Source organism: Pristiophorus japonicus, chromosome 1, assembly GCF_044704955.1.
Source record: "Pristiophorus japonicus isolate sPriJap1 chromosome 1, sPriJap1.hap1, whole genome shotgun sequence".
NCBI classification, from domain to species: Eukaryota; Metazoa; Chordata; class Chondrichthyes; family Pristiophoridae; genus Pristiophorus; species Pristiophorus japonicus.
Genome location: NC_091977.1, coordinates 150876196 through 150890647, shown reverse-complemented (window position 1 = coordinate 150890647; position 14452 = coordinate 150876196). Strand labels below are relative to the sequence as shown.

The following is a 14452-nucleotide window of genomic DNA, read 5'->3' as shown; positions in this document are numbered from 1 at the left end:
AACTAAAGAAATAAAGGTCGGTATCCAATTAAAAACAAGGGCATACAAAGTGGCCAAAACTAGTGGGAGGACAGAAGACTGGGAAGCTTTTAAAAACCAGCAAAGAACGACTAAAAAAATATTAAGAAAGGGAAGATAGATTATGAAAGTAAACTAGCACAAAATATAAAAACAGATAGCAAGAGTTTCTATTGGTATATAAAAAGGAAAAGAGTGGCTAAAGTAAAATGTTGGTCCCTTAGAGGATGAGACCGGGGAATTAGTAATGGGGAACATGGAGATGGCAGAAACTCTGAACAAATATTTTGTATCAGTCTTTACGGTGGAGGACACTAACAATATTCCGACAGTGAATAGTCAAGGGGCTGTAGGGGGGGAGGAACTTAACGCAATCACAATCACTAAGGAAGTGGTACACAGAAAGATAATGGGACTAAAGGCAGATAAATCCCCTGGACCTGATGGCTTGCATCCTAGGGTCTTAAGAGAAGTAGTGGCAGGGATTGTGGATGCATTGGTTGTAATTTACCAAAATTCTCTGGATTCTGGGGAGGTCCCAGGAGATTGGAAAACTGCAAATGTAACATCTCTATTTAAAAAAGGAGGCAGACAAAAAGCAGGAAACTATAGACCAGTTAGCCTAACATCTGTGGTTGGGAAAATGTTGGAGTCCACTATTAAAGAAGCAGTAACAGGACATTTGGAAAAGCAAAATTCGGTCAGGCAGAGTCAGCATGGATTTATGGAGGCAAAATCATGTTTGACAAATTTGCTGGAGTTCTTTGAGAAAGTAACGGACAGGGTGGATAAAGGGGAACCAGTGGTTGTGTATTTGGACTTCCAGATGGCATTTGACAAGGTGCCACATGAAAGGTTACTGCACAAGATAAAAGTTCACGGGATTGGGGGTAATATATTAGCATGGATAGAGGATTGGCTAACTAGCAGAGAACAGAGTCAGGATAAATGGTTCATTCTCTGGTTGGCAACCAGTAACTATTGGGATGCCGCAGGGATCAGTGCTGGGACCCCAACTATTTACAATCTATATTAACGACTTGGAAGAAGGGACCGAGTGTAACGTAGCCAAGTTTGCTGACGATACAAAGATGGGAAGAAAAGCAATGTGTGAGGAGGACACACAAAATCTGCAAAAGGACATAGGCAGGCTAAGTGAGTGGGCAAAAATTTGGCAGATGGAGTATAATGTTGGAAAGTGTGAGGTCGTGCACTTTGGCAGAAAAAAATCAAAGAGCAAGCTATTATTTAAATGGAGAAAGATTGCAAAGTGCTGCAATACAGCGGGACCAGGGGGTACTTGTGCATGAAACAAAAAGGATAGTATGCAGGTACAGCAAATGATCAAGCAGGCCAATGGTATCTTGGCCTTTATTGCAAAGGAGATGGAGTATAAAAGCAGGGAAGTCTTTCTACAGCTATATAAGGTATTGGTGAGGCTACACCTAGAATACTGCGTGCCGTTTTGGTTTCCATATTTACGAAAGGATATACTTGCTTTGGAGGCAGTTCAGAGAATGTTCACTAGGTTGATTCCTTATGAGGAAAGGTTGAGTAGGTTGGGCTTCGACTCATTGGAATTCAAAAGAATGAGAGGTGATCTTATCGAAATGTATAAGATTATGAGGGGGCTTGACAAGGTGGATGTAGAGAGGATGTTTCCACTGATGGGGGAGACTAGGACTAGAGGGCATGATCTTAGAATAAGGGGCCACCCATTTAAAACAGAGATGAGGAGAAATTTCTTCTCTCAGAGGGTTGTAAATCTGTGGAATTCGCTGCCTCAGGGAGTTGTGGAAGCTGGGACATTGAATAAATTTAAGACAGAAATAGACAGTTTTTTAAACGATAAGGGGATAAGGGGTTATGGGGAGCGGGCGGGAAAGTGGAGCCGAGTCCATGATCAGATCAGCCATGATCTTATTGAATGGCGAAGCAGATTCGAGGGGCCATATGGCCTACTCCTGCTCCTATTTCTTATGTTCTTATGTAAAAACAAATTGGTTAGCACTTCCATTAAAATAGCGAACAGGGGAATGTCATTAGAATGTATTTTTATAATTTGTAGGTTATAGCTTTGGGACCCTATGTGGTGTAGTGGAGAAGATATTAACATTTTATGGCTGGGACCTGGATTCAAAACCACCACCGACTGATGCAATAAACATCTCCTCTCTCTGTTGCCTGTTAGAACTCTACATGAAATGAATTTGGGCAGTCTTAATTCAGTTCCTGTCACTTTAGTTCTCCGCTCCACTCCCACTCTGACCTCTCCATCCTCGGCCTCTTGCACATTTCCAATGAAGCTCAACATAAGCTCGAGGAACAGCGCCTCATTTTTGATTAGGCATTTTACAGCCTTCTGGACTCAACATCGAGTTCACCAATTTCAGACCAAAGCCCCTATTTTTTCACATGGCAGCTGTTGATGATTCTGCAATTCCCATTTACACCTCTTCTAGACTCATCTTTTGTTTCGTCACCTGTCCCATTACCATCTCCTTTTGCCTTGCATCATCAGGGCGAAGGAGCGGCGAGGTCGGGGTGAAAGAGCGGCGAGAGATTGTAGAGGGACGTGATTGGGGCCCAGAAGAGGCGAGGGCCCAGGGGCAGCATGGGCCAGCCCACACTGCGATATGTGTGTGCACTAGGTCCGTGCAGCAGAGCTGGTCTCCAGACGTCTTGGTTAACCCTTGCTACTGGACCAAGATCTAGCTCTGTCAAGCCCTTGTGGTGGTTGATGTGTAACGGTCACCACACGTTAAAAAAAATCCAAGCACAGGCATCTTCCACCCTTCAAGATTTAGTTTGGACCTGGAATTTTAGGTCCATCATTGAAACACCTGTGAACTTTTTGACGTGGAAGCAAGTCATCCTCAATTCAAGGGACAGCCTATGTTGATGATGATGATGATTTTGTCTTTTAATCTCTCCTGCCCTCCATCCTATCACAGACCTTCTCTTTTGTTCTTTCCTCCCCTCCCCGCCTCTGTACTTGCTTAAAACCTGGTACATCTCTAACTTTTTCCAGTTCTGATGAAAGGTCATCGTCCTGAAACATTAACTCTGTTCCTTTCTCCACAGATGCTGTCTGACCTCCTGCGTATTTACAGCATTTTCTGTTTTTATTTCAGATTTCCAGCATCCACAGTATTTTTCTTTTGTATTAATTCAGTACCTAGTGGATATGGGCTCACAACACAAAACTAACCATAATTCAGCACTAATTAGCATTAAATTAACAATCACTCAGAGAGGCCACTGGTCGGTGCAGGAAATGGAAAAATGGCAAGCTGGTGCTTTAAAGTATACTCTTCTGGAGTTGAAGCCGAGAACATTGTTGAGACATAAGGGAGCTTTGTTCTACATCCAACTGTATTACATCTGACCTAGAGATACTTACTGCTGACAGGATAGTGAGTTCCTAAAGAAAATATTCTAGTCCCCACTATATCACTGTTACATTAAAATTTGCAAAAACAACTTGATTTCACAGCCTCAAAGAGCGTATTTAAACCTGGAGGAGCGCGTGGCTTTGGGTACGGGAGGGGGTTTATAACTGGCAAAAATCCGAGCAGGTCAGGAAGCCGGCTCCAACCTGCAGACTTTCGCGTTTAACTTGATTGCGCTGGGCTGCTTGCGAGAGAGGCGGGTTGCCTATTAACATATGGTAATCACTCAATTGGAACAATATTTCAACATATTGACTATTTGCACTAGTTTTTGGTGTGTCCTTCTGCATATGGGTATTGGACTCTGCCCCCTTTTTGAGCATGCGCCCTTGATTCAGTCGCGCATGCGCAATGCGACGTACGAGGAAGTCAGAAGTGGGGCCAAACCACGAGCCGCGTGGAGCTGACCGCTGCCGCTGGAATGGCTTCTAGCTTTTGGATTATTTGGAACATTTTCGCAGCCTTCTGTGGGAGAAAAACCATCGGAGGTAGTGGGAGAGAAAGAGAGAGAGACTGGGGAGGGAGGGAGAAAGAAAGAGAGACAGGGGAGGGAGGGAGAGAGAGATACTTAAGGGGGGGGGGGGTACGTGAGACTGGGGGTGGGGGGAGAGAAATCTTGTGGCGGGGGAAGAGGGAGAGAACTTGGTGGGGGGTGGGGAGGGAGAGAGAACTGGGGGGGGGGAAAGAGAGAACTGAGGGGTAGAGAGAGAATGGGGGGGGGGGAGAGAGAGAGAATAGGGGGAGAGAGAGAACGGGGGTGGGGGAGAGAACTGGGTGGAGGAGAACTGGGGGGGGGAAAGAGAGAACTGGGGGGGGGGAAAGAGAGAACTGGGGGAGGGGAAAGAGAGAACTGGGGGGGGAAAGAGAGAACTGGGGGGGAGGGGGAGAGAGAGAACTGGGGGGGGAGAGAGAACTGGGGGGGGAAGAGAGAACTGGGGGGGGGGAAAGAGAGAACTGGGGGGGGGAAGAGAGAACTGGGGGGGAAGAGAGAACTGGGGGGGGGGGAAGAGAGAACTGGGGGGGAGAAAGAGAGAACTGGGGGAAGAGAGAACTGGGGGGGGGAAGAGAGAACTGGGGTGGGGGGGGAAGAGAGAACTGGGGTGGGGGGGGAAGAGAGAACTGGGGGGGGGGAAGAGAGAACTGGGGTGGGGGGGAAAGAGAGAACTGGAGGAGAGAGAGGACTGGCTGGGGGAGAGAGAGAGACGGGTGGTCGAGAGACAGAGACTGGGGTGGTCGAGAGACAGAGACGGGTGGTCGAGAGAGAGAGACGGGTGGTCGAGAGACAGAGACTGGGGTGGTCGAGAGACAGAGACTGGGGTGGTCGAGAGACAGAGATTGGGGTGGTCGAGAGACAGAGACTGGGGTGGTCGAGAGACAGAGACTGGGGTGGTCGAGAGACAGAGACTGGGGTGGTCGAGAGACAGAGACGGGTGGTCGAGTGAGAGAGACTGGGGTGGTCGAGAGACAGAGACTGGGGTGGTCGAGAGAGAGAGACTGGGGTGGTCGAGAGAGAGAGACGGGTGGTCGAGAGACAGAGACTGGGGTGGTCGAGAGAGAGAGACGGGTGGTCGAGAGACAGAGACTGGGGTGGTCGAGAGACAGAGACTGGGGTGGTCGAGAGACAGAGATTGGGGTGGTCGAGAGACAGAGACTGGGGTGGTCGAGAGACAGAGATTGGGGTGGTCGAGAGACAGAGACTGGGGTGGTCGAGAGAGAGAGACTGGGGTGGTCGAGAGAGAGAGACGGGTGGTCGAGAGACAGAGATTGGGGTGGTCGAGAGAGAGAGACGGGTGGTCGAGTGAGAGAGACTGGGGTGGTCGAGAGACAGAGACTGGGGTGGTCGAGAGAGAGAGACTGGGGTGGTCGAGAGACAGAGACTGGGGTGGTCGAGAGAGAGAGACTGGGGTGGTCGAGAGACAGAGACGGGTGGTCGAGAGAGAGAGACGGGTGGTCGAGTGAGAGAGACTGGGGTGGTCGAGAGACAGAGACTGGGGTGGTCGAGAGACAGAGACTGGGGTGGTCGAGAGAGAGAGACGGGTGGTCGAGAGACAGAGACTGGGGTGGTCGAGAGACAGAGACTGGGGTGGTCGAGAGAGAGAGACGGGTGGTCGAGAGACAGAGACTGGGGTGGTCGAGAGACAGAGACTGGGGTGGTCGAGAGAGAGAGACGGGTGGTCGAGAGAGAGAGACGGGTGGTCGAGAGACAGAGATTGGGGTGGTCGAGAGAGAGAGACTGGGGTGGTCGAGAGACAGAGACGGGTGGTCGAGAGAGAGAGACGGGTGGTCGAGTGAGAGAGACTGGGGTGGTCGAGAGACAGAGACTGGGGTGGTCGAGAGACAGAGACTGGGGTGGTCGAGAGAGAGAGACGGGTGGTCGAGAGACAGAGACTGGGGTGGTCGAGAGACAGAGACTGGGGTGGTCGAGAGACAGAGACTGGGGTGGTCGAGAGAGAGAGACGGGTGGTCGAGAGACAGAGACTGGGGTGGTCGAGAGACAGAGACTGGAGTGGTCGAGAGAGAGAGACTGGGGTGGTCGAGAGACAGAGACTGGAGTGGTCGAGAGACAGAGACGGGTGGTCGAGAGAGAGAGACTGGAGTGGTCGAGAGACAGAGACTGGGGTGGTCGAGAGACAGAGACGGGTGGTCGAGAGAGAGAGACGGGTGGTCGAGAGACAGAGACTGGGGTGGTCGAGAGACAGAGACTGGAGTGGTCGAGAGACAGAGACTGGAGTGGTCGAGAGAGAGAGACTGGGGTGGTCGAGAGAGAGAGACTGGGGTGGTCGAGAGACAGAGACTGGAGTGGTCGAGAGAGAGAGACTGGGGTGGTCGAGAGACAGAGACTGGAGTGGTCGAGAGACAGAGACTGGGGTGGTCGAGAGACAGAGACTGGAGTGGTCGAGAGACAGAGATTGGGGTGGTCGAGAGAGAGAGACTGGGGTGTGAGAGACAGAGACGGGGGGAGAGAGAGGGGAAGAGGGAGAGAGGATCGGAGGAGGGAGAGGGAACTCGGGGAAGACGGATCACGTTCTTGCAACCCCCTTTACATCCACAAACCGATTTCTCGCAAAGCTTGGTGCGTGTGTGACAAGGGACATAATTGTAGTGGATGAAATCCAGAAGTCATGATACTGCCACTATTCACTTCATGCCCAATAAACCTGTTAACAATCTGTGACCCACACACAATGCCCCATCAATGGGGGTGGGGGTGGGCTGGTGGTAAGGTCAGGAATTTGGGCTGGGATGGGACATGAACTTGGGCTGAGGGGGAGTCAAGAACTTGGGCTGAGAGAAGTCAGGAACTTGGGCTGGGGGTAGTCAGGAACTTGGGCTGGGGGGAGTCAGGAACTTGGGCTGGGGGGAGTCAGGAACTTGGGCTGGGGGGAGTCAGGAACTTGGGCTGGGATGGGGAGCTCTATCCTGTTTGGGGTCTGAAGTGAGAATGGCTTCAATTACACTTTGCAAAGTCACTCGGAACTTGGGCTGGGCATTTCTAATTACTCATTCCAGAGAAACTTCTATGTACTTTAGAATCTTTAGAGGAATATAGAAAGTTAAGAGGCAAAATTAAAAAGGATATTAGGAATGCTAAGAGAGAACGAGAAATTCTTGGCCAGTAAAATTAAGGAAAACCCTAAGATGTTCTATAAATATATTAAGAGTAAGAGGGTAACTAAAGAAAGGGTAGGGCCTATTAGAGGCCATGAGGGTAATCTTTGTGTGGAGGCGGAAGCTGTTGGTAGGGTTCTCAACGGATACTTTGCATCTGTTTTCACAAAGGAAAGGGGTAATGCAGATACTGCTGTCGAGGAGGAGTGTTATATTCTGGATGAAATAAATATAGTGAGAGGGGAAGTATTCAGGGGTTTAGCAGCTTTGAAAGTAGATAAGTCCCCAGGCCCGGATGAAATGCATCCCAGGCTGTTGAGCAAAGTAAAAGAGGAAATAGCAGAGGCCTTGACCTGCATTTTCCAGTCCTCTTTGGTGCCGGAGGACTGGAGGACTGGTAATATAGTACACTTGTTTAAGAAGGGAGAAAGGGATAGGCCGAGTGATTACAGGCCTGTCAGCCTAACTTCAGTGGTGGGAAAGCTATTGGAAAAAATCTTGAAAGACAGGATAAATCTGCATTTGGAAAGGCAAGGATTAATTAGGGACAGTCAGCACGGATTTGTTAAGAGAAGATCGTGTTTCACTAACCTGATTGAATTTTTTGAGGAGGTAACCAAGAGGGTCGATGAGGGTAGTGTGTACGATGTAGTGTATATGGACTTTAGCAAAGCTTTTGATAAGGTCCCACATGGTAGACTGGTCATGAAATTAAAGCCCATGGGATACAGGGCAAAGTGGCAAGTTGGATCCAAAATTGGCTTGGAGGTAGGAAGCAAAGGGTAATGATTGATGGATGTTTTTGTGACTGGAAGGATGTTTCCAGTGGGGTTCCACAGGGCTCAGTACTGGGTCCCTTGCTTTTGTGGTATATATCAACAATTTAGATTTGAATATAGGGAGTATGATTAAGAAGTTTGCAGACTACACTAAAATTGTCTGTGTGGTTGATAATGAAGAGGAAAGTCATGGGCTGCAGGAGGATTTCAATCTACTGGTCAGGTGGGCAGAGCAGTGGCAAATGGAATTTAATTCAGAGAAGTGTGAGGTGATGCACTTTGGGAGGGCTAATAAGGAAAGGGTATACACTTTAAGCGATAGGTCACTTAATAGTGTAGATGAACAAAGGGACCTTGGAGTGCTTGTCTACAGATCCCTGAAAGTAGCAGGCCAGCTGGATAAGGTGATTAAGAAGGCATACGGAATGCTTACCTTTATTGGCTGAGGCATAGAATACAAGAGCAGGGAGGTTATTCTTAAATTGTATAATACTTTGGTTAGACCACAGCTGGAGTACTGCGTGCAGTTCTGGTCGCCGTATTATAGGAAGGACGTGATTGCACTAGAGAGGGTGCAGAGGAGATTTACTAGGATGCTGCCTGGAATGGAGAATCTTAGTTATGAGGACCGATTGGGAATAGGCTGGGTTTTTCTCATTGGAACAGACGAGGCTGAGAGGAGACCTCATTAAGGTGTACAAAATATTGAGGGGCCTGGACATAGTGGATAGTAAGGGCCTATTTCCATTGGTGGAGGGGTCTGTTCCGAGGGGGCATCATTTTAAGGTGGTTGGTGAAAGGTTTAAAGGGGATTTGAGGGGGGGCTTCTTTACGTAGAGGGTTGTGGGGATCTGGAACTCGCTGCCTGGAGGAGTTGTGGATGCAGAAACCCTCACCACTTTTAAGAGATGGTTGGATGGGCACTTAAAATGCAGTAAACTGCAGGGTTATGGACCTAGAGCTGGTAATTGGGATTAGACTGGATGACCTTTTGTTGGACAGCGCAGATATAATGGTAAGTACTGCAGGGAATAGAATACGGCCAAGGTGATCTCCTGGACGAGTTTCGATCGCCTGGATGGGTGAGAGAGGAATTGTCGCAGATTTTTTCTTCCGAAATTGGCCTGTGTTTTTATCTGATTTTTGCCTCTACCAGGAGATCACATGGCTCCAATTGGGTGGAGTGTAGAATGTGTCAGTATAAGGGGTGGCGCAGTTGTGTGAGGCGGATTGATTGGGCTGGGTGCTCTTTGACTTTCCGTCATTGTTTATAGGTTTATATGAAACCTTTAGGCTGCTGACCAAGGGCCGTGCGGATCTTTGTCGACCTGCGCGGACACGATGGGCCGAAATGGCCTCCTTCTGCGCTGTAAATTTCTATGTTTCTATGTGTGGTTTATTCTCCAAGGGAACCAATCAGCAATCAGGTCATGTGATCATGTGAGCCTTATTGTGTTCCTAACACAGATGAGACTGCATAGAGGGAGGTTAAAGTAACAGTGACCTCAGTCTTTATTAAGACACTCCAGAGTGAGGAACAGGCCTTAGGGGGCCAGCTTATATACAGTGCTCCAGGGGATGCACTCCCTGGTGGCGGAACATGGAAGTGCATGCTTTACAGATACATAACATCACTCCCCCCACAAAGTCAAAGTGAAAATTATTTACAAGGTGAGGCAGTTGGGAGCCTTTCTTTCCCTGGTGGACCGCCTCGGTACAAATGTCTGTTCTGGTGTGTTGGCTGTGCCCGCGCTGGGGTGGCGTGTTGTTGGCCCTGCAGGGCTGCTGGGTGAGCCTGGTCTTGCTGGGCTGTTGGGCGTGATGGGTTTGATTTCCTGGTCCGGGGTGGTGTCGTTGATCCTTTGGGTGTGTGTTGTGGGCTCGAAAAAGGTGGTGTCTGCTGTGGGTTGTTCTGTGAACAGCAGCCTCGTTTGGTCCAGGTGCCTTCTGCAAATTTGTCCATTGTCTAGTTTGACTACAAACACCCTATTCCCTTCTTTAGCTATCACCGTGCCCGCGATCCACTTGCGACCATGTCCATAGTTTAGCACATACACAGGGTCATTCAGATCAATTTCCCATGACACAGTGGCGCGACCATCGTTTACATTTTGTTGCTGCCGCCTGCTCTCAACCTGATCATGCAGGTCGGGGTAAACCAGCGAGAGTCTGGTTTTTAGTGTCCTTTTCATGAGTAGCTCAGCCGGGAGCACCCCTGTGAGCGAGTGGGGTCTCGTGTGGTAGCTGAGCAGTACTCGGGAAAGGCGGGTTTGGAGTGAGCCTTCTGTGACTCGTTTAAGGCTCTGTTTGATTGTTTGTACTGCGTGCCCATTGGAGGCTGGTTTCAACGGGGCCGAGGTGACAGGTTTGATCCCACTGCGGGTCATGAATTCTTTAAATTCGGCACTGGTGAAACATGGCCCATTGTCACTGACCAGTATGTCAGAACATAAGAACATAAGAATTAGGAACAGGAGTAGGCCATCTAGCCCCTTGAGCCTGCTCCGCCATTCAACTAGATCATGGCTGATCTGGCCGTGGACTCAGCTCCACTTACCTGCCCGCTCCCCATAACCCTTAATTTCCTTATTAGTTAAAAATCTATCTATCTGTGATTTGAATACATTCAATGAGCTAGCCTCAACTGCTTCCTTGGGCAGATTCACAACCCTCTGGGAGAAGAAATTCCTTCTCAACTCGGTTTTAAATTGGCTCCCCCGTATTTTGAGGCTGTGCCCCCTAGTTCTAGTCTCCCTGACCAGTGGAAACAACCTCTCTGCCTCTATCTTGTCTATCCCATTCATTATTTTAAATGTTTCTATAAGATCACACCTCATCCTTCTGAACTCCAACGAGTAAAGACCCAGTCTACTCAATCTATCATCATAAGGTAACCCCCTCATCTCCAGAATCAACCTAGTGAATCGTCTCTTTACACCCTCCAAAGCTAGTATATCCTTCCTTAAGTAAGGTGACCAAAACTGCACGCAGTACTCCAGGTGCGGCCTCACCAATACCCTGTACAGTTGCAGCAGGACCTCCCTGCTTTTGTACTCCATCCCTCTTGCAATGAAGGCCAACATTCCATTTGCCTTCCTGGTTACCTGCTGCACCTGCAAACTAACCTTTTGGGATTCATGCACAAGAAACCAATCGTGGAGCAGTGGAGGCGTGTCCTGCACAGTAGGAGCTGAGCTGCAGAGAGGAGAGCAGCTAGCAATTTTTGCTCCTGCCTGGAGAGCCCTGAGACCAGCCCAGGAAGAGAAGGAAGGAAGGGGCTTCACCATCAACTTTCACCCAGAGGGAGAGGAGGAGAAAAGAAAACTTTGTACATCTTTACCATTTCTGCAAAGAGTTGGAGAGAGGGGGAAAGACCAACAACATCCAGTGTGGAAGGAGGGAGACTCTACATCTTCTACAGGTGGGTGTGGGTGCATTTCCCAAAAGACTTTGTTATATCGGTGGGGGGAGGAAAGAAGACCACTGAGGGCCGGAACATCGCGGGGGGTGTGTGTGTGTGTGGTAGTGTGCGTGGGGGCCGTGCTTACAACTAGGCCCCCCTCACAATTGGAACCCCCCCCACCCCCCACATTTGCCTAGCCTGGGATAGCTGGAGCTACCAGGCTGAAGATTTTTCTCATTTACCCAATTAACATCGTTAGGAGTGTGTGCCTGGTGGCTCGAGCTACTCCAGGTGAAGACATCTTCTCCCCCCACCTGAAGACCAACCCAAAGACTGTGCTTGTGTGTTTTGCCATCTGGGGAGTGCACCCACCCACAGCTGCGAGGGGAGACCTGCCCTCGCAGTCCCCCCCCACCGGCTTCCCACCCCCCTCTCTCTTTCTCTGTTACTCTGTTTCTCCCCTCTCTCTCTGAGGCTCCTTCCTCCTAATTTTTCAAAAAAAAACAAACAAACAAACAAAACAATTGAGACAACTGAGCAGAGGGGAGAGGTGCCTCATTAAGGGCTCCTCTGCTCAGTTAAATATACAAGGCCAATAAAGACCATTAAGGCCTGTGACTTTGGGGTGGGTGTAGCCCTTAAAGGGACCCCGTGATGGCGACCCCATCCACGCCGGTGGCAGGGCCAGCGAAGACGTATGCGCAGGTGGCAACCGCTTCCACGGCACCTCCTGCGCCACCCGCTGCCCTGCCACCTTTTCAACTTATAACCAGGAAACACGGGGTCAAGAGCTACACTCACCCCACAATGAGCATTGAGGAGTGCGTGCGGGCGATGGCTGGGGTAGTCGGCCCCTCGGCCATTGTCGCGGCCTCCAAGATGTCTGGGAAGGCTGTTTTCTTCCTGGGGTCGGAGCGGGCGGTGTCCCTGGCCCTTGAAAAGGGGCTCACGGTGGGCGGGACGTTCCTGCCGGTGGACCCTCTCGAGGCCACCGCGCAGAGGGTCATCGTGTCAAACGTCCCGCCCTTTGTTTCCGCTGAGCTCCTCCTCCCTCACCTACACCAACTGGGGGAGGTAAGGTCGGGGATCAACCCCATACCGCTCGGCCTCAGGGAGAACAGCCTGCGCCACGTGTTCTCCTTCCGCCGCCAGCTCTTTGTCCGGCTGGCGCGGGAGGACATGACAGAAGGGCACTTTAATGTGGTGCACGAGGGGACTGCCTACCGCGTCTTCTGGACGTCGGACGGCGTGCGGTGCCATGCCTGCAGAGAGGTGGGGCACATTCGCAAGAACTGCCCCGCCTCCAAGGCCGCCAAACCACCGAAAGCGGCCAAGGCTGGCGCCGCCGCCACCCCTCCCCCTAGTTGCGTCTGCGTGCCGGGAGCCATAGGTGCGCGGGCATCGTCGGAGGCCTTTGTTTTCAGGGCCTCCGGCGGGGGGGGAGGGAGAGCGTCCGAACGGAAAGAAAGCGCGGAACAAGGAGAAACATCTAGAGGCGGGTCCCCTCGGTGCGCCAGACAATTTGTTTACCGCGCTCGGCCCAACCCAGTCACCGGCGAGCGCGGGGTGCCCCGAGCCCGTGCCCGAGCCCTTGAACAACACCACAGAGGGGCCCGGGCGCGGGCAAGAAAAGAAAAAGGGGGGGGCGGAGCGGGAGGCCTCGGCAGACATGGAGGTCTCCCTGCCTCAGCGCACCTCCAGCAACAAAAGGAGGCGCCGCTCCGTTGAGGCGGAGGGGGAACAACATCCCTCCGCGGAGGAGTCGGTGCCCGCCGCGTGTCCCGCGTCCCCCACCAGCGCCCCCAAGCAGCGCCGTAGGCGGGAGGAGTCTGTCTTCGGGGAGGGTGAGACAGTCGAGGCTGCCCAGCCTCAGCCTCCCGGGGATGGCGTGGAGGATCTGCCCGTCGTGGGGGGCGTGGGGACCGCGGAGGAAAGCATTGCCGCCGGGCCGGGTGTCCCGGGGACTGAGGCGGGCGGGGCCGAAAAGGCCGAACCTGAGCCCGCCCAGCCAATACCCAACTTCCCCCGGGAGTCGCTCGACCCGGCAGAAACACAAATTATTGATTTGAATGAAACTGTAGATGCTGGGCCGGGGGGTGGCAGCGGGGAGGGGGAGGAACACCCACCCTCGCCTCTTGCTGTGGAGCTGGAGCACTTGGAGAGCCTGGGGATTTCCTATGGCCGGGTCTCTCCTTGTTCCCCGGTTCCTGGGGCGGAGGGGGAACCCCTTCCGCTGTCATTTCCCGACCCAGCACTATTTTTTAAAGAGCCCAGTGGGGACTCCTCTGCCGACGATCCTGGGGGTGGGATCGGGGCAGAGCCAGGGCCAGTTGGAGCGGCCGGTTCATTTGCCGTACCTTGTGCGGTCGATGGGCCGGCTGCTGGCGGCCACCTCCCGGAGGAGGACAGGGACTCGGTGGGGGACGCGGGTGAAGACCTAGAGACCACCGCCAGCGAGGCGGTGGATCTGCTCGCGGCCGCCGCCGAGACCATCCTCATTCCTGCAAAGGAACTCCGGGACTTTTTGGCCCAGAGCCGGGGTCGCTGCGACCAAGCCCGACTGGCCCTGGAAAAATGGTCCGAGCCAGAGCTGATCAAGGGGTCCGTCCGCGCCGCCGTCAAAACCTTGGCCGCGGGCGGGCCCTTGACAAAGGCGCAACACCTTGAGCTGCGCGAGCTCGAGGGACTCCACGCTGGGCTGCGGAGGGAGCGGAGTTCAACAAAAGACTCCGCTCCCTCCCCCACAATAGGTTAAGGTAGAGGTTGCACTATGCTTTTGCCATGAAGATAACCATAGCCAGCCTCAACATCAACGGCGGCAGAGGGGCATGCCGTAGATTTGACAATTTTTCGCTCCTGCGGGAGGGGAAATATGCGGTGTGCTTCCTGCAAGAAACCCACACCGTTCCGGGAGACGAAGCCACGTGGCTCCTGGAATGGCAAGGAGAGGTCCGCATGAGCCACCTCACCGCCATTTCTAGTGGGGTGGCCATCTTGCTGGGCCCGCATTTTCAGCCGGAGATCTTGGGGGTCGAGGAGCCCGTGCCAGGCCGCTTGCTGCACGTAACGGTTCGCCTGGGGGACGTGCCGCTCCATCTCGTGAACGTGTACGCCCCTCAGCCCGGCCCGCAGCAAACGCGCTTCTTTGAAGAGGTGTCCGCTCTTCTTGGCTCCGTCGACGTCGGCGACTG

At 52.1% G+C, this 14452-nt stretch overlaps 1 protein-coding gene across 1 annotated transcript in view; it reads right to left on the bottom strand.

Moving 5' to 3' along the window:
• Positions 1-14452, bottom strand: part of epb41l4a (erythrocyte membrane protein band 4.1 like 4A) — a 524857-nt gene that overhangs the window by 24837 nt on the left and 485568 nt on the right. The window lies entirely within an intron of this gene.